Genomic DNA, 20656 nt, shown 5'->3' with positions numbered 1-20656 from the left:
CAGACTTGTATCACAATTACTAAGGGAAAAATTAGAAACTTATGTTTTGTTCTGAGAAGATATTGTCATTAAGATCTTGCCAATTTGGTTGCTTTTTTGTTTCCCAATTCAAGATTCTTGGAAAGCCATTTCCTATTCTTTTTGTGAACCCCTCAGAAAGTTTAAGAAGTATTTCATATGCCCAATAAGCTAAAACTATGGGGAAGCCTTGCATATAGACAATTAGTTTTTCTTTACTATTAATAGATTTCTTAAAAAACTCGACGATAAAACTATAAGATAGTCTTCCCTATAGATAATTCCTAAAATTCTCATCATCATTCAGCATCTTAACATGCTTCCAATCTACACAATTATGACATTATTTTGGAATCAACAAGTTTTCTAGCAAAAAAGATTGGCAAGTTTGCTATTTTTGTTTCATCACTGCAGTGACTAGAAAAATAGTTAAATGCACTATTCACATTTTCCCCAGTGATGCAAGTATATTTCTAAAAAATGTTTGTCTAATTACTGAATCATTTTCTTCAACTTCATTTAAAACATCTTCAACAGGGTATTCATCATAATTGAATCCAGTAATCAAACAAAAATCCCTCAACCCAAACTCTACAATGTTACCTTCAATATTGAAAAGAAGAACATTGTTATTAACAGAGACACATTGTCTTCTAATCAAATGTGCTAGAAGTTGTAAAGGTACTTTGGACATTTTTAAACCTAGTAGATGCCCAAATGGTCCTTCCTTAAACAAAGATAGACACATAGAATCTAAACCCATAATATGGTCTATCACTTCCATCTTGACATAAATTGTGACTTTCAAAGTGGAATTCCAACTTTCTTTAGGATTTTTTTTTTTTTTTTTTTTTGCCTATTTAAAAAAAAAAAAAGAAAAGAAAATATATGTTATAAATATTCTAAAGAATAACTTAGAAATAGATATATAGTAAATATATAATTCATACCTTCCCTTTTTTCAACTTTTTTTTACTTGATGGTTCTTCAAGTTCTAAGGTTCTTTTTGCTCCTTTTTTTTGTTGTTCGCTTTCTATAATTGTTTTTCAATTATCAATCTGTTAGAATATTAATAACCACTCCAGTTAACAAACTAAACATTTCCAGTCTACCAGTGTTAAACTTATCAATGATACGTTTCTATCACGGATAGACTTGAAGTGATGAAGTCTATCAATGATAAGGTTATCACTTATAGACTTCACCACTTCAAGTCTATCAATGATAGAAACTTATCACAGATAGACCCTAATCAATATCATATTTGAAGTTTAAAAGCAAGCTAGCAATAGTCTATCAACTAAACAACAAATAAACAGAAACAAAACTACAATTTTTCTTCATTTTTATGGAAAATAAATCCGACATGCTCCAAGTCTATCAGTGATAGCAACCTATCAAAAAATAATAATAATAAACAACAGTGAAATTGTACATTTACTTACATGGCATGAAAATACATTCAACATCCATTATGTATATCATTTATCACTAATAGACTCCATTCAACAATACCAAAGAAAAAAACAGTAAACCAATGCATTTGTTTACTCATAAAAAAAAACAAACAACTAAACAAAAAACAAAAAACAAAAAAAAACAAAAAAAAAAAGTCATGCAACTACGCTTTTTCTTATCTTTGAAAAAAAAATAGTCATGAAACAATAATCAATCAACTAAACACATTTGAATGGAAACGGGAACACATTCACTGGAAGAAGATTGTCGTCGATCTACGGATATTTTATGGATGATCGGTAGGTTTTTTTATTTGCATATTTTAGAGTTTTAAAGAAGGTCGTTGGGTTAGGGTTTTTCGAACAAAAAAAAAAAAGATGAAACTAAACGACAGATGGATGAAAACTTACTATGGGTGGATGCGAATCGGCAATTGTTTTTGGAAATCCTAATCGGCAATGGAAGAGAAATCATTGATCGTTTTGGTGTGCTGGAAGAGAAATCAGCGATGGGCTCATGGAAGAAGTATATGAAAGTATTATCATGGAAGAAGGATTATGGGTTGTGGGTCATGGGCTTTTATGGGCTTTTTAGTCTTTTTCTTATGGGCTTTTTAGTCTTTTTATATGGGTTGTACTCAAATTTAGCCATATTTATAATTTGTTTTAGTTAATTCTATATTTACAATTAGTTTGGCCAAAAATTTATGCTTGCTAGTAGCCCTTTCAATTAACTTATACTATTTCTAAAATAAATCATGCATAAAACAAAAGAAGGAAAAAGAATAGAAAGCCCTAGACCAATCACAAGAAGATTGAACTTACCTAAATAAATAAATTTAAAAAAAAAAAATTGAACTTAACTCAACTCGGAAGATCAAAAAGTATAAAATTATAGAGGTTGAACATATAATATACACATTTTGTTGAATAAGAATTTTGGATCAATCATAAGTCACTTTATCATTCCTCAATTTAATGATAAAGTTACAAATTATCAAATTTAGGACAATTTAAAAGTCGAACATGTGTCCTAAATTGAAGTTGAAGATAAGAGTCGGTAGATCTCGATGATGCACATGTTTTTGTTTTAATCGTTGAATTGAATAAACTAATTTAAACCAATAATTAACTCCAAAAATAGGCTTAATTTGGTCCAAATATCAACCAAGCCCAAAATCTAATTAATTAGACCCAAGGTCCAAATCCATGAACTAACTAAGTTTAAGTCCACAAAGCTCAAAACTACTTGGTAAATTTCAAATTTAAATTATTAAAAAAAAAAAAAAAAGCTAGTTATAGTGTTTTAGTAAATTAATTCCAAGTTGTTGTGATTTAGTTACATGACCCAAATATGCTTACTATTTCAATTAATTTCATACTGATATTCATTTTTGGAGTAAAAAATTGAAGCAATCAAAATTTCATTAGAACATAGATGTGAAAAAGTATATTAACATGGCATGATAAATTTGAGATATGTAAATTCTTGCAGGAGGTGACAAATTGTTAAGAAAACTAAATCTAAAAAGCAAATATCTATTAGCTTTGCACGTTGGGATCAATTAAGAAGTGATTTTCCCGTAATTATTTTTTTCGTATGCAAACATTATTTCAAACGGGGCTTTAAGTTTTTATATACTTTTGTATTTGTCAAAATACATATTATATACTAAAATAATTTAGCATTAATAAACAAGCATAAATAGATTAAGTAATCAATGGTAAACCTAACTTCCATTGAAAAGTCTAACTAAATTAAAAGAGTCTAATGAGTGTTTCAATTAGACTTCTAAATTTTGAAAAGTACTTTGCTCTTGATGTTCGAAATTTTTTTTTTAAAGTACCACCCGAGAGTTTTTTTTTTTCTCTTGTTAAATAAGATGAAAATAAAAATGAATCATTGGACAATATATATGTGACATTATTTACAATGTCACTAACGCAAATTGACATGACAGTTGATGTGTACAAAATTTAAGTAAATGATCTTTAGTCATCTTGATATTCTATAATAATTATAAATATTATCACATAAAACTTCTAGTTCCTACACATCAGCTACATGTCCATTTTAAAGATATTTAATGGAACAAAGTTCAAATTTTACGGTAACAATTATTTTATAAAAATAAATGCATGCAACAATTATTTTATCTATAAACGTGATAGAATTTTGATAAAGTAAAAAGGGACAAAGAAAGTGAAAGAATCAATTATTTTTCTCTCATGGCATAAAAAGTGAAAAATTTGCTCCCCAAATTCAGTGAGAAAAAAAAATGGAACACAAGCATAAAAGCATAAAGTACTCAAAAAGCTTTGAAAAGCAAAGATGTGGTAAGGCTTGGTGGGACATTATGTTTCCCATGTACTAGTGGACAAGGACAACAATACAAAAGGTTAAATTATACATTATACCATAACTTTTGAAGTATAGCATAGATTTTAAAATGTTTGATTTTTATTCTAGAATTTTGAAATTTATTCAAAAAATACTTTAAAAGAGTTTTTCGCCCAAATAAATGGAAAATCGTCGAAGTGGCTAGCATGTAAAAATTGAAAGTCATATACGACCTTTCTTTTTTTCAAAAAACCATTTAATTAATGCCGCAGTTGATGTGTAAAAAATGATTGTTTTTTACAATATCTTTTGAGATGAAATAAATAGTAACAATGGTAATCGTGTACAACTATCATGGGTTCGTCTAGTGCAACGATAAATAGGAGGCATGACCATGATAAAGACCCAAAGAGTTTAATCCATGGTGGTCCACCTAACTAAGATTTAGAGTTTTCTTAATATCCAAATATTGTATGCGAGTTTGATGAGAATTTTCACGATATAGACTAAATTGTTACAAATTTAGAAATATAGGAACTCCGTTGTTACATCTTGCTCAGTGACTAAGTTATTACAAATTTGAAAGTATAGGTACTAAATCGTTACAAATCAAAATATGTTCATGAACTAAATCATTACTTTTATGAAAATATAGAGACTAAAAAGTGAGTTTTGATCGATATTTAAATTGCACTAAGACAAAAGTGAATAATTGCATAGATGGCCTAAAATAAGAGGTCCAAATGAATTTTGGCCTCACTTTAAAAACAAATGAAAAGTGACCATTTACTTACATCATTCACCCATGGAATTACCACTTTTATCCCTAAAGTCTTCTTCCTTTTCCTCCTTCGTTTTCCGGATTTTTTTCTTTCTTCTTCCTCTTCTTCCTCCTCGTTCCTCCTCTTCTTCGAGGAGAGAGAAGTGAGATTTAGAGAGAGGACAAAGAAGCGAGATCGAGATAGAGAGACAAACGAGGTTGAGATGGAGAGAACATTGAGATTAAGAACGAAGAGTGATCGTAAATTGAGGAGAGAGAATCTAGGAGAGACGAGCAAGATATAGGATAGAGAAACGAGATATAGGAGAGAAAAGTAAGATTGAGATGGGTTTAGGTTCGATCAGGTGTAATTTCAGGGTCAAAGTGGTAAATTCACGCATCACTGACATAAGTAAATGACCAAATTTTATTATTTTTTGAACATTGAGCCATTTTTCATTTGGGCCCCTAAAAAGGAGTTATCCTTACAAAAACCCCAGGCAAAGGTACCCCTAATTAATATTATACGTAACCCACATCTAAATTAGTGGTGTATTAGGGGACGTTTGAATTGAGGGAAATGGGACGGGAATAAGGGTGGAAATGGGTAAAGGATACCTATCTCCTTATTTGGTACAAATTTTGAAGCTTTAGGCATGAGAATAAACTATTTCCATGCATTCTTTATGCTCGTGGATCATACTCATCCAAAAAAGTGGGTTTTCTTGATGTCCACTCTCTTTCATCTTTTGATACATTGATTTATTATTTTATTTTATGTTATTAAAATTATTTAATATATTAATATTAAATTTATAATTTAGAAAATTATATTCAAATTTTAAATTATAATATTTGAATTTAACTATTCCATATTCATAAATAAATTAATTAATTAATTATATAATACACCGTAAAGAATCGATGCATTAATACTATTAATTCACTAATAAATTATTTATGTAGTTAATTAATTATCATTATGAATAATATTTTATGAGATTATTTTTAGTAATTATAATTAGTTTATCATTGATTAATTATAATTCATTTTTTTATCACAAGATATTATATTTATTTTTTCAAATTGATTTTGATTGTTTTATCAATATTCATTATAGTTATATAAAATTCATCAAGCTGATGCATATAATCAAGTAACTTTAATTATAAGTTACTCATTTTGTAAATACTTGTAATTAATAAGTTAATTAATATTATTATTTTATATTTAAATAATTAATTTTACTCAAAATTTTGAATTGAATTTATTGTTTATCAATTAATCTATCAAAATTTTATAGAGATTTAATGGAAATCTAATTCGTTTGCCAACAAGAGCATAGCTCAACTGGCATAATGTTCTGTTACCATAAAGTTATGATAGTATTCTCATGTACAACCAAACACAGTCATCCTTGATTCACAATAATTTTATTCCTAGGCATCCTTAATTCCTGGGCATCTTTAAAACCTTAAACCAAGCGGCCTTAAGGAAGACAAATATGTACACATGGAAAACCCCATCTAAACAACCAAAGAATAAACAATACTAATTGAAGGAACGGTGAAGTTCGATTGCAGAAGTGGGATCGTCCCAATTTTAAATTTTCACATAATTGAATTCACAGTACATAAAATTATGCATAAACATTAAATTTACAACATGCTTAAATTAGATGAAGAAGGGTTAGAGATTTGAACTTACCCTTGAAGCCAAAACCTTCTTCTCGAATTTTCTTTTCTCCGATCACAATCAAACACAACCAAAAGGCCGTCAATGAGAACACCACCTTAAACGTTTTCTCTATATTCTCTGATGGGAAGAGAATTCTCAAGAGTGTGCGGGCTCTGAGTTTTGGGAGAGGGAGAAAAGATTTAGAGAGGAGAAGAGGTTTTTGTATGTTGTCCAGGGAAAAAAACTAGAGATTAGACTCTCTTCTATACCAAATTCATGGAAGAAGAATGTCTCATAAAAAACTTCTTATCACACACGTTCAACCGAGGAAAAATTAAGGGGAGAAGTTATTTTCCTCCTTTCATTTTGAAAAATAAAATAAAGTTAAAATTAATTTAATTTAAATAAAAATTATATATATATATATATATATATATATATATATAATAACTAACTTACTATAGGTATATATAACTATATGTTATATCATATATAATGCATAACCTATAGTTTGTATATTTTATCAAATACAATATAATCTATAGTTTTTATTTCTCTCAACAATGCATGGTATTTAATATAAATCACATTTATACTAAATTCAATTATATAAATATGATCCATATAATTAGTATCTGAATCATATTCAAATTTAATTCTTCTCTAAATAAACTTTATACTATAATGTATCGAATACATAATATTACTTATATCATATATAATTAATTTAAATTAATTAATTCCCTCAATTTATTTGAACAATTCTAATTAATCTAAAATTAATTCTCAATGATCCCAGTTGAGCTACAGAGGGGACCTTATAAACCTGTAAATTGAAGTTTCAATAGTACTTAAATAATTGATTAAACTCTTTTAATTAAATTATTTAACATCCATTAATTTTCGGTCACTCCAATAAAGACCGACAACTGCACTCTTCGCACTGCAGATACATTTCTATGTCCATTGGATATAACTAGTCAACAGAACGGTGATCCTTCACAAATTGCTCGTAAGTACAGTTGGGCCAAAAATATTGTTTTGCCGCTATAGTTGCATCTAGTTTCTTAAGTACCACTGATCCCTCTAATGAACAATAAGTCATAGTCCAACTATGATCAAATCCTTATCGAGCAAAGAAAGGGTGTGATGTCACATTGTTCAAGCCCTGGAATCAACTCTTAAGGGAGCAATTTATCTACTTACCCCGACATTAGGGAAGGAGTGAATTTCGTCTTATGTAGTCGAGTTCCCAACTCCTCAATCAAACGAAACCCCAAAATGGTAAGCTTATTGAGTCAACGATCTGGCCGCTCTCACCCATACAAATCAAAGGACCGCCTTCATAGGTAGAAGTTCACAACTCACTCAAAATTTAGGTCATGTCACCTATGGTCATCTTGGTGAAATGTAAGTCTCTATTATTAACGACGTTATATAATGAGACTATTCATTTCATGGTTCGGTCTTATACAAACTCTTTTGTATAGAATACTCCCGCTCACATGTCTCTACATGAATGATCAATATCAGTTCATTTGTAACATTTTACAAAAATAAAGGAGAGAGTTTAAAAATACATAAATCTAGGGTGAGTCAAATACATATAGTGGGAGAGATACTTAAGGATATTAGTTTTAAAAAGGTTAAAAATCACTTTTAGTCCCTAAACTTCTATAAAAGTAATAATTTAATCTTTAAACTTTGGATTGTAACGATTTAATCTCTTAACTTTCAATTTTTAACAATCTAGTCTCTGAACTTTACTATGTAACAATCTAGTCCCTGAGACTTCTTGCATAAATAAACTAATAAACTAATTAGAGACCGAATATGTTTTGTAAATATAAAGTATACATCACAAAATAATTAAAATTGACATCTAATGTTTACTAAATTGTCACAAATTTAATAATATAAGGACTAAATTGTTACATACTAAAGTTTATAGGCTAAATTATTATAAAATCGAAAATATAGAGATTAAATCATTATACACCAAAATTTAGAGACTAAATTGTAGTTCATAAAATCGAAAATATAGAGATTAAATCATTATACACCAAAATTTAAAGACTAAATTATAGTTTAGGAATAAAAACTTTCTAAACAAAGAAATCTATTTGTGATTGTGGAGGCTAGCTGTGAATACATATATATTAACGAGTATAAATAGAATGGAAAATAGTCATTGATTTCTTCTCCCAAAATATGGTAACCATTATTTCAAAATATCTCAAGCCTTTTCTTGTCCTTTTTCGTTGTGGCTAAAATTTGTGGGTCTCATTTTTTGTGAAATATTCCTATCCATTCAATTTTCTTCTTTCATTAATTTTGTCTAAACAATAAAGTTGTTACGTATTAAAGTTGAAAAAGTTCAAAAAACTAAATTATTACAGAATTGAAAGGTTATTCTTTAAAATGACGTGACAATTTTAATATGATGTGTCAACAGTCTTTTTATTTGAACTTATTTGACTTTTTTATTTAAATTTTTTTTCTCTTTCTCTCTTCCTTTCTCCCTTACCCATATTTTTCCTATACTTTTTCCGAACAATAATTAGATGTAACTTCTCATGCATCTCATTTTCTTTACATAGTAAAAAAATCATTTTTTAAAAAAATATTGTCACATGCAAATTTTTATTGGGATTGTTGTCGTATAGAGATGGGTGCAACAAGGATTGCACCTAAAGTTTTTTTCATTATTTTTTTTTCTCTTTTCTTCTTTTTAGATGGAGCTTGTTGCCTCCACCATTTTTATTCATCTACCATTTGCAATTGTCATTCCTTTCCCTCTTGTTCTTCTTTTTTTCTTTTTCCTCTCCTTGCTACCATCGTTTATTAGTCACTATATTATCTCACGTAGTCATCAAACTTTTCAATGTAGTCTTGAATAGGTTCATTCAAATCTAGACCTAACAAGATTGTTCAAGGGAAGTTCGACTGCAAACGAATGATAACATAACGATGGAAGAACAACGACAGAAGAGCGAAGTGAGAAAAGATAGGAAAGGGGAGGAGAAACATGGGTGAAGGAGGGAGAGGAAGGAAAGGGAAAAAAATAAAAATAGAAAAGTACCTGAACTCAAATCAATAAAAAGTAATTACGTTACCACCTCCCATATTTCACATCGTTGTACATTAGCTAACTAATGTCTCAACTTTTAATCGAGAGATCGTATAGAATATTTTCTTCAAAACATCAAATACTAAAGGTATCCAATTTAAAAATTTAGAGATCAAACAAACTTCATTTCCAAACTTTAAAAATCGAGTGTATTTTACACTTTTTTCTTTTATTGGTCCTGATTTTGTTTTTTCAAAACTTTCAAAGTAGTTTTCTAATATTATGGACATTGTCTTCCTAAAATTCTTTTATGCATTTGCTACCATTTACATTTTTTTTAATTTTTGCAGACTTTTATTTATATGTATTATCAATTTTAAGATTAGACTCTCCATCACATATTGTCAAGAAAATCATCATTTAATAATTTGTAATTTTATTAGTTCAACAATTGCAAGATAAGAATCGAACAATCGATCATAGGATGAAAAATATATACCTTTAAACCAATAAGTTGTACCTATTTGTTATGAAATAGGTATAAAAAAGTTACATATGAGAACAAATACTAAACATTTTATGTTGTACTCTATATGATTATGGATGTGTTTGAGAGTGATTTGAGAAAAAGAGATTTTGGAACAAATGATTTTGTAAAATTGATTTTTAAACAATCAAATTTATGTTTGGTTCCCAACTTTTTAAAGTGATTTTCAAATATATAAAAGTGATTTTAAATTATTATGTTTGGTTCTAAAAGTGATTTTAAAATTACCAAATACTAAAAAGTGTACTTTATATTTTATAATAAATATTTAATTTTATTAATTTATTTTTCGTTTGTTTTATTGTTAAATTATTATATGCATGATTGAGATATGATGTAAGAAAAATATTACAACTCGATAAATCTCTTCTTCTGTACTCAATAACATCATACAAACAATCTAACTTGTTTGACTTCTTAGAAGACTCTAAGGTTGGCAACGGGACAGGTCGGGGTCGGGGTCAGGAAATCTCCATTCGGGGATCAAATCCATGTGGGAACAAATTTTCTGTCTTTTATTTTTTATTTTTAATATTTTTTATTTAAAATCAATAAATTTTTATATTTATATTGAAATGATACACTTTTTAGGTAACAAATTGGTATTATTATTGTTTTGTTTATTCAAATTAATAATAAAAGAATATTTTAATATTTCTTTATTTTAAAATTTAATAAAAGTTATTAAAAGTTAAAGCTAATTGTATTATGAAATGAAATTAAAAGAAAAAGTAAAAAAATAAAATAAAACAGTAGCCTAAAGTAGCTTTTATATATATATATATATATATAATGTGGGATGATTCCATAATAATCACCTCCACAAAATCACCAATCAAGTGAAGTTTATGTAGGAAAATGATTTTGATGAGGGAAAAAGTGATTTTGGTCATGTCAAAATCACTCCGAAACACACCCTATATCCAAGATATATGTTTATAATTCAATAATTTGTACCTATTTATATATTGGAATTTATACTTTATATGATTATATCCAACAATATGTTATAAGATAGGACTTTTTTTTTTTATTAACCTAAGAGATTTCAAGAAAGAATAATGGAAGTTAAAAAACATTACATTTCACATTAAATTAAATTATTGAAGAAAGTATGAAATAGAGTTTAATCCATTTGAAAATCCTACTAAAACTTTCAAAAATATGGAAAAATAATGCATATAGTTACAATAAAGGGGAACATATAGTTAGTAATAAATAAGCAAAGGTGGGACAAAAATTATGGCTCATGTGACCATATACTTATATATTGGGGATTGCAAAAAGATTGATATTTTATTGTGCATTAAAAGATGGATATATTTGGACACTTTTTTCTCTTTTAAAAAAAATATTTGGACAAAACTTAGTGTTCATGAGAGGTCAAAAAATGATTCCCAACATAGATATTCTACACTAAAATGATATGAAAAATATGATTTTTAATTTTGGGGGACATAAGATTCCATTCAAAGAGACAAGAATGATGTGATGGATCATCACACATTTTATTTAAATTGATTCTCTTTTAACTGTAGTAAGTAGAATCAATTTTAACTTTGAGCTAATTGCAGAAATTAGTTCATTAAAATATTATAAATAAACATGACTTAAAATTTGATTAACATACTAATAAATTAGTTATTAATAGTTATTACTTATTAATGGTTCAGAAGATTATATACGTAGTCAATTGGATAGTTATAAACTCCTCCGCCCGTAGTGTGAACTCCATGGATTTATTAAGCTTGAAGAGTTGTGAGATCTTGAGATCTATAGCGTAAGACGTTAATAAGACATAAAATTGATATTTTTAATTGTGGGACCTACTAATTTTTTGAACTAAACAAGGAGTGGAGTTCACAACGCACACTCCTAAGTATAACAAGTGAGTCACATACAAGAAAATTTGAATTATCTCCAATCTCAAAGAAACGATTAACTGTCATTACCACAATGTTAGGTTTACGGTAATTAGACTCTGAATTTATTTTATTTTATTCTATTTTATAAGTATATCAATTAAAATCATTTATGTTTTTAAAATTTTTTTAAAAAATATTTGGTCCTAAATTTTTGTGAAAATAACAATTTAGTTATGGGCTTTCAATTTTGTTATAGTTTAGTCCCTAAATTTCAACTTTGTAGGTTTAAAAATACTTTTTGGTTCTTAAACTTTTATAGAAATAACAATTTGATATTGAATTTTCATTTATAACGATATGGTAAATTTTTAATTTTGTGTTTAAATAATTATCCAAGAGTATTGTTAGATCTGAGCAATTCAAGATTGTTATTCTACCAAAATTAGTTATAATTGTATCTTTGTTGCAATGATCATTTTGTACTCTACTTGAAACTTTTGTAGAAAGAATAATTTTTTTTAGGACAATACTTTTCCACACGATCTTGAGTTTCTATACATTTACTTACTGTAATTATTTGTAATCAGTTTGCTCGTGTTATTATCTAATTCTTACCTGTAATATATTATCCAATAGTCATACCCAATGGACCAAATTGGATGTATAATTTTTTTATTTTTGCATGTAATTTTTAAGATCTACGTGTCTTGGATAATGTTGCTTTCAAATCCTAGAAAATGACTATTTTGGCCCTCCATTTGGATAGCACCCATTATTTTTCTTCAACATTTCATCTTTTTTATGTTTAATACCATAGTCTTGAAGTTCAAAGATGATTCTTCTATGTTCAGGCTATGGTCCTTAAGTCATAATGAAATGATAGAGGAGAGGAAGAAGAGATAGAGGTGAAAATATAATTTCACTCATAAAATGTAAAAAAAAAAAATTTTAAAAAAAAAAGTCTTTCGAGAAATTTAAAAAATCAAGGCATTCTAAAAGTTTTTAATTTTTAATTTTTAATTTTTGTTAATTTCAACCATTTTTCTCAAGAGTATTTGGCATTTTTTTCAACAAATTAGTTTAACATTGTTAACAATAGGGTTTTAGGCGTTGGGATAGGATTATTTGAGATTTATTATACAATCATAAGGTGGCGATTTCCGAGAGAAGATTGACTGCATTTTCTTTTTTAAAAAAATTAATTTATGCTTCTAAAATTAGAGTTGTATCACATCATATTTTAAACTAATAATAACCGCAATTAAAAAAAATTTGATTTTTGAATCAATTTAATGCCCTTCATTTGAATTTTGTAATTAAAATCAACGGTGCATGATTTTCACCCATATTACAAGACTTTTTTAAATGTCTGGATTAACTTAATATTAGAGAAAATACTAGATTTAAATGAATAGTAGTAACATTTTTTTTTATTATTAATATGAATGGCTTTCATCTTCTGTCCTCCTCTATTTTTCTTTATCTATTCACGAAAAATTACACAATAATTTTATTTACTTTATTTTAAATGGAATTAAGTGACAATGGTTGTAAATATAGTCACTAACAAAATTGAAAAAAATAGAAAGGTAATATATAACACACAATTACAGATATTAAGACAGATGTTATGACAATTTGTAAAACAATATAGAGAATAATAAAGAACAAGGAACACGGAAATTGCTAATCTAGTTCGTGAAATACGACCTACGTCTGGGGAACAGTGTGCCGAAGAAAAATAAATCTACTAATGTAAAGTAAAACAATTACATGCTATACTTATCTATTGAAACAAGCAGTAACAGTGACACACGTCAAGCTTGACTTCTTGAAATAATATTTAAGCTCTCCCTAAATGTGAGATTCCCTCTCAATAAATATCAGGACCTCCTTAATTAAGCATGAGTACATTAGTAGATACTTAGGCTCCCCCTAAATACGAGACTTCTATACTAAAGTCGCTTATCTTTCTTTTTTCTAGTGAAGTTCACTCATCCATACTATAAACTTAGACTCCCCCTATGTTAGAGAATCCTTCTCTACTTGTGAACTCAACCAGTATTCTTAAGACAAGGATGAATGAGATAAGAATACACAGTCTTCACCGAGAAGGACACACACTTGTGATTCAACTCCTCACAAGACAGCCGCAACAATAGTCATCTTTTAGAATCGAAAGTGCAAACCCTAGCAAACAACAATACTTTTAAATATGCACAGCGGAACATAAACACCTATCCTAACAAAATACTCTCAAATCGTCAGATAACAACACTTTTTTGCTTTTTTTTTTTTATGTTTTCAGGGTTGGACGTTAGTTTATTGGTTTTCTGGATTAATGCTACTAAATGTCATATAAAATACCCCAGATTTTATTAAATAAATAAACTGTTTGTACAATACAATTACAAACTACGTGACCCATGATATTTAAGGCATCTACTCCAATAATCTCTCACTTATTCTAAAGCTGGTGGGGTGTACATCATAAAAGTCATACTAATATAAAAGTACACAAAATAAGAAACTAGGGCATAAAATGCGCCCAGTACAAAATCTCCCACTTTCCATAGACTAGATGTGGCATGTCCTATAGAATCATACTCGGTAGGTGACCCTCAAACACCTTATTTGTGAGGGTCTTCATAAATGGACCAAAAACGTTGTGTGCCGAAGCTATCTTCGTGATGATCACGTGTCCTCGATGCACAATCTCTCGAATGAGATGATACTTTCGCTCTATGTATTGGGGTTGATGCCCTAAACTCTCGTTGGGTCCTGTAGTTTGTAAACACAGTATTGAACAAACGTTTGTGATGTATTAATATATGATATTTTCTTCACTTTTGTATATGGAACATTGGATGTTTTATTTACTTTACCACAAACCATTAAACTAAGATCCCTGGTTGTCGTTGTAACTTAAGCATGTATGTAGAGATATACAGGTGGATCATGCCTTAAGTGATAACCAAAATGGTCTGTAGTATATGGATATAGGAGGGAAACCTTATCCTGGTAACGCTACGGATATGGCCCGCTTTGTAGAATAGTTACAAGTGTTGTGACTTGCTACAGATGGTCTAATTCTGATCATTCATGTGGAGACATGTAAGCGGGGTCATCCTATACAAAGGAGTTTGTATAAGACCAGACCACGAAGTGTTATAGTTTCGTTATATAACACCGTTCATGACAGAGATTTCACTTCACTAGGATGACCATAGGTAATATGACCTCAATTCTGAGTGAGTTGGGAACTTCTACCTTTGAGGGCAGTTCTTTGATTTGCATGGGTATGAATGGCCAGATCTCCAACTCAAACCTACCACTTTAGGGATTCATCTGATTTGGGAGTTGGAAACTCAACTACACAAGATGGAATTCACTCCTTCTCTGAAGCAAGGGTAAGTTGATAGATTGCTCCCTTAAGGGCTGATTCCGGGGTTTGAACGATGTGGCGCCACACACCTTCTCATGGCCTGAGAGGTATCCACACATAGTAGGACTATGTTGTATTGTTCATTAGAGTGACCAGTGGTACTTAAAGAGTTAGATGTAACTATAGGGGCAAAACGATAAATTGGCCCAACTGTACTTACGAGCATCTATGAAGGGTTATCGTACTATTGATTTGTTATATCCGATGGACACAGAAATATATCTATGGTGAGAATAGTGCAGCTGTCAGTCTTTAGTGGAGTCCTTGAAAATTAACGGATGGTGGATCTCGTGGCTAAAGAGTTTAGTCAGCTACTCAAGTACCGTTGGAGCTTCAGGTCATAGGTCCATAAGGTCCCCTTGGTAGCTTAATGGATTCAAGTTGAGAATCAGTTTTTGGGGTCAGTTTGAAGTGTTCAAATTGACAAGAGAGAGTTTGATTATATATGATATGATTGAACTGGTCAATTATATATGATATAGTTGACATGATGTATGAGATATATTAATTGAAGGAAAATGGTATAAATATGATTTATATCTAGTGGAGGACAAAATGACTATGGTTCATATGTTGCATATAATGTAATATTAAATCATAGGTTATAAATATAATAAGATTATATTTATTTTTTAATTTAACAATTATGGGATAATTGTATCGGCATGTTCTCCGTAACAGAATGAGTTAGTGGGAAGTTGCATTTAGTTTCATAACTGAAGGATAAAATGAAAATGATTTTCATTTTTCAAAATATCAGAAATTCGCTCACCGATTGTGTATACTGCCTATCGCATAGTAAATAAAGAGCATATGCGACAGCTCAATGTTTAATAAATGATCGTGTACACGCGTGCCTTTCCTAAACGATTGCACAGAATTTACTAAACGATCGTCTAGCTTTTTTCTACGTGATCGTGCGCCGAGCATTTTACTATACGATCTCGCTCTTTTTACTACACGATCGTGTACTTTGACCTAAACGATCAAGCATCCGTCTATACGATAGACACCTGATATCTCCCACTTGCTTGGTCGTGGTAAACAATCGTCCCTTCTTCCTTCCCACTACCAAATCCAACAGAGCCCACATCTCCTGGATTCTCACTCCAAGAATACCGAGGGTTCCAAGTGGTGGTATCTTCCCTGCTACGTTGTTCGTGAGGAGTCTATTCGTGGGTAGACGACGCAACGATTTGGTGGACGATTGCCTTGACGTTCTTAATGAGAGCAAGATTGGTTGCCTGGACGAGAGCGAGGTTTTTATGAAGAAAAGTTCTTCAACTGGTATGTATCTTGTTCTCTTGTTGTTGTTAAAGTTTCAAAGCATGCCTGTAATTTGTTGTTAATGCATAACTTGTATGTTTGATTGTGAATACAGTAATTCTGTCACAATGAGTTTGGAACGATCTTGCTTCCGCTCAGAGGTACTCTTTTATAAGAGTTCCTTCACTATGTGCTTCCCGCGTTCGTGAATCCTAAGCTCTTCAGAATTAGCCATAGCACCATTATTAACATAATAAAGGGCGATAGACTTTGATATATCTGGGACCACTTCCAGATCTGTTAGGAATTCTGAGTCACACGGCTTCCTTGGCAGCTTCACAAGTTGCTACATACTTAGTCTCCATAGTGGAGTTAGTAATGCACCCCTACTTAGTGCTCCTCCAGACTATAGCCCCTCCGTTAAGAAACACTAATTTTGAAGTGGATTTCCTAGAATCCCTATAAGTTTGAAAATCGGAGTCAGTGTATTCTATAAGGATCAAATCCTTAGATCCATATACGAGCATGTAGTCCCTCATTCTCCAAAGATACTTGAGAATGTTCTTAAAGGCGATCCAATGATCAAATCCTGGATTAGACTAATATCCACTAACTATTCCCATTGCATAACAAATGTCAGGTCTAGTACACAACATCGTATACAGCAGGCTACCAACAGCCGATGCATGGGGGATCTATCTCATTTCCTCAACCTCTTGCGGTGTCTTATGACATTATTCCTTAGACAAAGTAACTCCATGCCTAAAAGGTAGAAAACCTATCTTGGAGTTTTGCATTGAAAAATTGACAAGAATTTTGTCAGTGTATGATGCCTGAGACTGAAGGAACTATTAAACAAGAGAACCGTTGGACGGAAGCAGATTGTTCCAAACCCATTGTGAAACAACAACACATTTACAATCAAACAAGAATAGTTATGCATCATCGAGTAAATTACAGCATGCTTTCAAGTTAAATATAAAAGGAATTGGGTGACATACCTTTGAAGAACTATTCTTCGAGTATTCCCTCGATCAACACCAATCTAGCGTCTAAGCAAACTCGATGAAGTGCACGAACGCAACGAACAACCAGTGAAAAACACGAACTATCGGATCCTCGAACACAATCAAGTATCACTCGATCCTTGACCCTCGAACGACATACTCGATAATACCAAGAGGCTACCTTAGTATTCTCAGTGTGAGAATCCAGGAGGTGTGGGCTCTGTGTAGATTTGGTAGAGGGAAGGGGGAATTATACGATCAAGTAAACGATCGAGTAACTGGGAGAAAGAGAAAATTTATCGTATAGACTTGGTACTCGATCGTTGGGTAACGAGGAACTATCGTCTAGCAAACTCAATGCCTCGATGCTTGATCATTCACTTTTTCAAAGACTATCATATAGCTCTTTCTTCACCCGATCGAAATGAGTTGTATTAATGAAAAATGAAAACGATTTTCACATTTATCCATCAGTTATTAAAACTGATTAACACTCAAACGGTTAAAGGAGAAAAATTAACTAACCACAATTATCTTATAATTGTTTTATTATAAATAAGTATAATAACTAATTTATCATATTATATTTATAACCTATAGTTTTAATATCACATCATATGTAATATTTAAATCATAGTTCTTTTTCTCCTTTATTACATTTAATATAACTCATATTTATACTAATTCTCCAATTAATGTATCTAATACATCAAATCAATTATATCACATATAAATGAATCAATTTAATTATATCAAATATAATCAAATTCCTTCTTATTAATTTGAACAATTCAAACTAACCCAAAAACTGATTCTCAACATGAATCCATTGAGCTACTAAGGGGACCTTATGGACCTGTAGCTTGAAGCTCCAATGGTACATGAATAACTGATTAAACTCTTTAATCACGATATCCATCATCCGTTAACTGCAAAACACTCCACCAAAGACCGACAGTTGCACACTCCGCACTACATATATATTTTTGCATCCATCGGATATAACCAATCAACAATACGATGACCCTTCACAAATTGCTCGTAAGTACAACTAGACCAATTTACCATTTTGCCCCTGTAGTTATATCTAACTCCTTAAGTACCACCGATTTCTCTAATGAATAATACATCATAGTCCCACTATGAGCAAACATTTCTCGGGTCATGAAAAGGTGTGGCACCACATTGTTGAAGCCTTGGAATCAGCTCTTAAGGGAGCAATTTATCTATTTACCCCTACTTCGGAGAAGGAGTGAATTTCGTCTTGTGTAGCTGAGTTCCCAGCTCCCCAATCAGACGAATCCTCAAAGTGGTAAGTTTGAGTCGGCAACTTGGCCACTCGCACCCATGCAAATCAAAGGACCGACCTCATAGGAAGGAGTTCCTAACTCAATCAAGATTGAGGTCATGTTACCTATGGTCATCTTAGTAAAATGAAAGTCTCTGTCATGAATGGCGTTATATAAGGAGACTAAACATTTCGCGTTTTGATCTTATACAAACTTCTTTGTATAGGATACCCTCGCTCGCATGTCTCCACATGAATCACCAAGATCATATCATTTGTAGCACTTTACAACACTTGTAACATCTACAAAGCGGGTCGTATCCGTAGTGTCACCTGGATAAGATTTTCCTCCTTTATCCATAGACTAACCATTTAGGTTATCACTTAAGGCACGATCTACTTGTATGACTCCCCATACATGCTTAAGTTACAACGATAACCAGGGATCTTAGTTTATTAGTTTGTGGTTAATGAAACTAAAATATCTCATATTTCATAGACTCTAGTGAATAAAATATCTTATATTATTACATCACTAATAGTTTGTTCATATAGATGTTTACAAACTACAGAACCCGATGAAATTTAGGGCATCAGCCCCAATAGAGACAAGGCTAGCATTTTGTTCTTTCGATCTCTAAAGATCTTAATGTCCAGAACAAAATGCGCCTCTCCCAAATCTTCATTTGGAATTGGGTCGCTAGCTAATCTTTAATTTCAGTCAGTAAATCTACATCGTTCCCAATGAGTAGGATATCGTCTACATACAGCACAAGAAAAGCTACTGAACTGTTGATGATTCTTATATAAACACAAGGTTCATCGACATTCTGATCGAAAACCATAAGACTTGATCGTAGTATCAAATCTTATATTTCAAGATCAAGAAGCTTGTTTCAATCCATTAATGGACCGGTTAAGCTTGCAAACTTTTTGTTCTTGATCTTGGGTTATGAATCCCTCAGGCAGCTTCATATATATGGTCTTCTTAAGATTGCCATTCAGAAAAGTAGTCCTGACGTCCATTTGCCAAATCTCATAGTCATAATAGGAGGCAATGGTCATGAATATCCGGATAGACTTCAACATGGCAACAAGTGAGAAAGTCTCCTCATAGTCGACTCCCTCAACTTGAGTATAACCCTTTGCCCCGAGTCTGACCTTAAAGGTTTGCACCTTCCCATCAACACCCTGTTTTCTCTTGTTGATCCATTTGTAATCTATAGGTTTTACCCCATCAGGTTGATCTACAATATCCCAAAATGATTTGAATCATATAGACTCCATTTTAAGATCCATGGCTTTGATCCATTCATCTTTGTCAACATCCTCTATTTCCTTCTTGTAAGAGAATGGATCCTCAACATCATCATCAGCTACGTTAGTTAGGGTTTCTATGAAACCCATATAACGTATAAGCAGGTTCACAACCCTTCCACTACGTCGAGGCTCCCTCCATGTTTAAGGTAGATGTGACCTACTAGATGAACCAACTTCAACAACTCTTGTTGTGGTATTGGGTTCTTCAACAACTCTTGTTGAAGGTTCCGTAGTTTCCCTGGAAAGTTCATTTAACATTACTTACTGTGGGGCTCCCTTATATGGTTCTCTTCTAAAAATGTAATGTTTGTTGACACAAAAACTTTATTACCTTTAGAATCATAGAAGTAACCACCTCTTGTTCCTTTGGGGTAACCTGCAAATAGACACAATTTTGAACGAAGTTCCAATTTCTTAGGATTTGCTTCAAGCACATATGCTGGGTGTCACAATCGCCCTTTCGGAAGCTTCACTTAGCGATTGTGCGACATTTGTTCTCGCTCAAGAAAAAGTCAGCCAATTCGAATTCGGGTCGTCGATGGCACACCAAGTGCCCTTACAACCTCCACCCACTTTTAGAGAAAACGATTTTAG

The 20656-nt window shown here is 31.1% G+C and overlaps 1 long non-coding RNA gene across 2 annotated transcripts in view; it reads right to left on the bottom strand.

Annotated features, from left to right (window-relative positions):
* Positions 1 to 2070, bottom strand: part of LOC120091973 (uncharacterized) — a 34135-nt gene extending 32065 nt beyond the window's left edge. The window contains exons 1-2 of one of the 2 annotated variants that reach the window (XR_016524632.1): positions 1887 to 2070; positions 969 to 1076 (exon numbers count right to left, since the gene is read on the bottom strand). This is a non-coding gene — a long non-coding RNA (uncharacterized LOC120091973). The remainder of the gene's footprint in view (positions 1 to 968; positions 1077 to 1886) is intronic. The other variant, XR_016524631.1, reaches the window with a different exon arrangement.
* Positions 2071 to 20656: the final 18586 nt, after the last annotated feature.

The sequence above is a fragment of the Benincasa hispida genome, chromosome 11, assembly GCF_027475165.1.
Source record: "Benincasa hispida cultivar pf3 chromosome 11, pf3_genome.v1.1, whole genome shotgun sequence".
In the NCBI taxonomy this organism is placed as follows: domain Eukaryota; kingdom Viridiplantae; phylum Streptophyta; class Magnoliopsida; order Cucurbitales; family Cucurbitaceae; genus Benincasa; species Benincasa hispida.
This window is presented reverse-complemented; position numbering and strand designations above follow the sequence as displayed.